A 6,237-nucleotide genomic window follows, 5' to 3' on the forward strand; every position below is an offset into this window, starting at 1 on the left:
ATATTGTAAGTATCCTCTTCCTATACTTGTTATCTAGTAGGAACCTTTGATTTACGCCTTGAAATCGACCATTTCCCAAGAAACATGAGAGTTTATGGCCATGAGCATCTCCCTTGGCCGTAAACCCTTGTTAAGGCTTCTAGTTGGACTTAAGCTCTTCTTTAAGCTAAGCATTGAAGCTAGAACACTCCTTGATGCTTGTTAGGGCCTTAAAAAACCTCTTTGGCATAAGACTTCATGAGTTTACGGTCATAAACTCATAGGGCCGTAAACCCTATGGCTGTAAACTCAAGGGCCGTGAACACCTTGGCCGTAAACACCATAGTGTGGCCATACACCCCTTAGATGCAACCCTTTGTACTTCTAACACTTCAATCTAAGTGTTTCCTAAGTCCTAGGGTGTTTTCCTTACATAATTAGTTGTATAAACACTAATTATATACATATATGTGTCATTATATGCTTATTAGGATCCGTTGTGCTCAAGTCTTCACTTGACACTTAGCATCCTTCAAACCGATCTTTCATTCGTATCACTCACTGCAGGTGAGTTCATACCCCTTAACTTATCTTTTAAATGATTTTAAATGCTTTTATGGGGGGGGGGGAATACAAGTAGAACTATTATAGTTATTATATCAATCACATGTGATTAATAACCATCAAACAAATGGATTTTGTTACATTTCAAACCGTGTTATCAAACAAACTGCTTCAAATCGTTTTATAAACTCTTTTACATGTTAAATACTTTCTATTAAACTCTTTTAATACTTATACTTTGTCAAAATCATGTCTATATAAATATAGTTATATAAGTAGGATTGAAAGGACTTAGGACTGATAACTCGCCTTACTTCCTGTTACTTGTTTGGTTGTGGACGTAGGGTATTGGTTATTTGTCCAAAGGTCGTTTTAACCTTATTTATATATTATGTATATGTATATAGATATAAAAGTTCTTCTATTAGTTCAATACCTTTGGGCAGCAAAGGTATACAAACATGTTCATTTATACAAACAACATTGCTAGTAAACTATAATAGGTATAGTTTAGGAAGTCACTAATACTATTTCTAGAACAATGAAACATACAAGAGTAAGTTCATACATGAGTCAGTTCAAACATACTATAAAGAGAAACAGATAGAGCATACTATAACGAGAGACGATACTCACTATAAAGAGAAACAGATAGAGAATACTATAACGAGAGACAATACTCACTATAAAGAGAAACAGATAGAGAATACTATAACGAGAGACAATACTCACTATAAAGAGAAACAGTTCATACTATAATGAGAAACAATACATACTACACACTATACACTAGAAAACATACTACATACTAGACAGAGAGAACATACACTACACTAGTACATACTATACAAATACAAGAATACTATAACATTAATGTGAGATACTACTTCATGGTTCGGCAATATACTGCTGCGTCACGTTTTGTACCCAGAGTATCCTGGAAGGAGAGCGTGAATTTGTGTATAGATCTATACGGGACTGAACCTCCTACACCTTGCTGCTAGCTACAGTGGGACCTGCAGGTCTACGGGTGACGAATGTCATATCATTTCGACGTCTAGAACGTCGTGTTTTACTGGTCGATCAAGTATGGTTACAATCATATCACATTTTACCTTAATTAACTAACAAGTTTAAAGGTAGTTGGTACATTAGTAGTTATCTAGATAAAACTACAGTACATCTTTACTTTTCCTAATTCCTTCACATTGTGATCTTCTCACATAAACGGTAATGAGAAACTATATTTTGGTAATGATAGTCATACTTTGGGAGAACTTACACTTTTACAAAAGGACAAACATAGAGAACAGTTGAGTCTTGGTAGAAGACTACTTTAGTAGAAAATATAGGATTTTCTAGGAAGTTTACTTACATTTACAACAAACACTTACAAAATTTTACATCAAACATTTACAAGTACATTCTTCAAACTTATACAAACAATGACACTACAATACTTATGAACTCACCAGCTTTAATGCTGATCTACGCTTTCAAAATAACTTGTATTCTCAGGTCACCAGTAGACATGTACCGATGACCAGGTTTTGAGAAGATGGAGCACGTTCAAGACTCATCTCTTATTTTGATTCATATTTTTGGTGTCTTATAAACTACAGACTTGTATTAAAATTATACTATTAATGCAATGGATGATGTTGTTGCTTGTTTACTATTATGCATTGTTGTGATATTGTACATGACGTCCTCCGCCCCCGAACGTTTCCGCCGTTCCGGTTTTGGGGTGTGACATGTACTCTATTCCAAATCTAAGGTTACTTTACTAAGCTTATACTTCAATTTAGGGATCAACTTTTTTACCGAATCAGAACCGGTTAGAACCAGTTAGTGGTATTCGGTTTGATTATTAGTTCTTAGTTTACAACTTATTTAGTTTCGATTTTTCGGTTTCGGTCCGATTCGGGTTCTGATCACCTTATTAGATAACACATTTCATAGTAGAACCAAATTGAAATCGAAATCGGTTAGTCATATTCGTTTCAGATTTCAGTTCTTAGCATACAACTTATTCGATTTCCAATTTTTTTTGGTTCCATTCTGGTCCGGTTCCGGACCGGTTTACATGCCTACTTCAGTTGGTATTAATGGAAGTTTTGTATAGCTTATAACTTCTATGGTTTTGTTTTGGGAATTTTCTAATCCTAAGTGTTCATAGAGTGAAACTTTTTGTGTTAATTAGTGTTATGATAATTATATTATGTTTAAATATTGCATTCCACCATTATTATCTGTTCATGTAAATATTCCATACATTTATGGTTTCGCTTTTAGTGTTTGATGATTTTTGATCTTTCATGAAGTTCATGAGAGTTGGATCTTAATGTTAAAATAATGATTATGATTCCAATATATTATGACATTTCCATTCCTTGTGTTGTAGGTTCTGATGATGTTATCAAATCAATTAAAATGAATTTCGTTGGATACACATAGTGATTTTGTGTAATTGGATACCTATGTCTTCTTGAGCTCCTATAATGTGGTGTTTAGTTGTTGTATGTTTGATCTCCATTCCAAGTATGAAAAACCTTACGGTAATCATTTCATGTGGAGTATCTTAACCTTTGTTAGATGGTAATTGAGCCATTGAATCCATACATAAAGTTGTAAGGATATTCTTGAGCTTTTGGGCTGTTTTAGGTGAGATATTCACGTCCCAAAAGAAATAAAAAACAACCCTCCCCAAGGAATGAAAATCATCCCAAAAGAACAAAATGTATTCCACGAGGAATGCTCCATTCCATTCCTCCGTGGAACACAAATAAGCATAAGTTTGTACACATTTTACATGTATTCTCCCATGTAAGTATAAAATCTATAGAAAAGAGATCGTGAAACTCACCATGATGTTTGCATAGATAAATAAAAGACTAAGGAGAGATGCTTGAAAACGGTGTCGAAACGGTCGTCAGAAAAAGTTCGCCGTAATTGTGTTATAGGAAAAAGTCGTCGGAATAGTGTTTCACGGGAGAAAACCTGTCGGAAGCTCGCTAAAAACAGTCATCGGAGGGAGGCTGCCGAAACTTTTCGCCGGAAAATAGGGGCTGGTGTCGTTGCTGCCGGCGGTCAGAACTGCTGCCGACGGTGGCTGGTGGCTATTCACGACGACTGCCGATGGATGTCGGCGACGATTATCGGTGGTTTCCTATAGTTGAAGTCGCCGGAAAAGAGAAAGAGAGAGAGAGGTAATGTTTTTTTATAGTAGGATTTATTTTGATCCAACGAATAGAAACGATTGTGATTCAATGGTGAAATCGTACATGATATGGCGGATTCTAAGCCTAGTTCTTTTACGCGATTGGTCTTCACACGGTGACCCAAGTTTTGATTCGTGAGAAAATTTTATTTTATCAACACTTACTTGTATTATTACTTCATACGAGAATCAATTCGAAATCCCGAATTCGCAGTATAGTCGATACAAAACACGACTCTATGTTTTAAATTTAAAATTACGGTTCATATGCTGTCTGCTTATATTCTTGTTTCTTTCGGATAGTTGAAATTTTCTCATACGAGCTCCGTTTTCGAAGTTCTGTATATCCATGGTTTCATAATCACATGTACTCCTTGTTTAGTGTTTCATCTATACATAATAATACTTAATGCATATATACTCAAATCATATATATATATATATATATATATATATATATATATATATATTATGACTAACGTTTGTGTTTGTTTTACGGCGATTTATACATATCGAAGATTTTTGTGATATCGCGGATGCATCTCAAAGTGTATAAACTTTATTTGCATCATAAGGACTTAAATAGATTACATTAGGTGTATATATATATATATATATATATATATATATATATATATATATATATATATATATATATGGGAAAAGTGAATATACCCTTTAGGGTATATAAACTTAGGTACCCAAACTCACCATATTACGTCGTTTTGTATCACATATACACATTGTAATTGTCCAATGTTCTTCTAATTCAACTTCTAACTTGATTTAATTCCAAGATTTTTATAAATTTTACATTTATCTTCCTCTTACATAATTTTTATTTTTAACTATTATATATGTAGCCTAGTAGGTATTCGGCATAAAGATGTGATGTAAGAGGAAGATAATAGTGAAATTTCGTAAATCTTGAAAGTAAATCAAGTTAGGGGTTGAAGTTTAAGAACTTTATAATGAATATATCAAACAAAACGACGTATTATGGTGGGTTTGGGTACATAAGCTTATATACCCTTAAGGGTATATTCACTTTTCCCTATATATATATATATATATATATATATATATATATATATATATATATATATATATATATATATATATATATATATATATATATATATATATATATATATATATATATAAACATAAGAATTCTTAATCGTAAGAGCGATATTTGACCTAATATTTAGCAATTGTCACACATACTAGTTGTTTGAGATATTTTGAAGGTACTACATACATTTATAGGGAAATTATTACTGTAGCCCAACTATCTTTCGTATATTAGTTTAAATGGTCCCTCATGACAATTTTTTGCATTTAAAGGGATTGTACTTGTAATTTTATGGTTTAAAAGGTCACATTTTAACATTTGAAGGGTTCAGCCGGTGACACCCATCCTACTAAGATTTTTGTTTATGCCACGTCATTGCCAAGTAGATTAAAGATGTCATGTCATTGCCACGTGTGTGTGATAAATGAAACCTAATATCCGTTTAAACCTCCTGAACTGTCCATTTCATCTTCTTTATTCTGCTACCTTTTCATCCGTATCCTTTTCTCAAACCATTCTTGGCACGAACCCATTTCTTAAACTCTTCCTCGCTCAAATTGGCCAATATAATCATTGCTATGGCTGTTTACATGAAGACAGATCTCCATTTTACCGGAATTTTTATGAGGTACCCTGCTATTTGTTACTCAGATGGAGCAGAACAAAGGTTTGATGATGTCGATTTTGTTGGAATGGACAAGAACGAGTTTGTGGTGTTCCTTTAAAGATTCGCTAATGAGTTATGCGTGAATGTTTACTTTTGCATGCCCGATATTGAGTTCCCCGATGGATTGAGGATAATAGCTAACGATAAAGACCACCAGGAGTTCATCGAAGTAGGGTATGCGATTGTGTAATTCATGTATAAATGGACGATCTTGGTGTTAATGTACATCAATGGATACTTGATGAGCTAGCCGAAGTATGCAGTTCATTAGATGAATTGTCTGCTGGAAATGAAGTTCATGAAGAAGTGCAAGGTGGTATGGATATGGATGATGAAATTTACATTAAGGATTTGCTAGGTCATAATTTGCAAGGTAATACGGAGGATTTTCAAGGTACTAGGGAGGATTTGCAAGGTGAGGAAGATGATATCATTAACATGGAAGTTGAAAATGAACCTGATGAGTGTATTCCTATGAACAAGACAAAAGATGATGAGTTTTTGAGCAAGATGTGCCCACAAGACCAAGTTACCCCTCACAGTCCACCTCGTGAAGAGCCATATGATCAGCTACATGAGGATGAGGTAATATCTAATGACCAAGCTATTTACAATGAGAATGTTTATTGGAAAAAGCAGAAGCCTGTATTAGGTATGAGATTTGTGAGTCCTAAACAACTGAAACACATGATGTGTAACTATGCTGTTGCAAATGGTTATCAGTTATGCTAC

Source organism: Lactuca virosa, chromosome 7 (genome assembly GCF_052849685.1).
Source record: "Lactuca virosa cultivar CGN04683 chromosome 7, Lactuca_virosa_CGN04683_v6, whole genome shotgun sequence".
NCBI classification, from domain to species: Eukaryota; Viridiplantae; Streptophyta; class Magnoliopsida; order Asterales; family Asteraceae; genus Lactuca; species Lactuca virosa.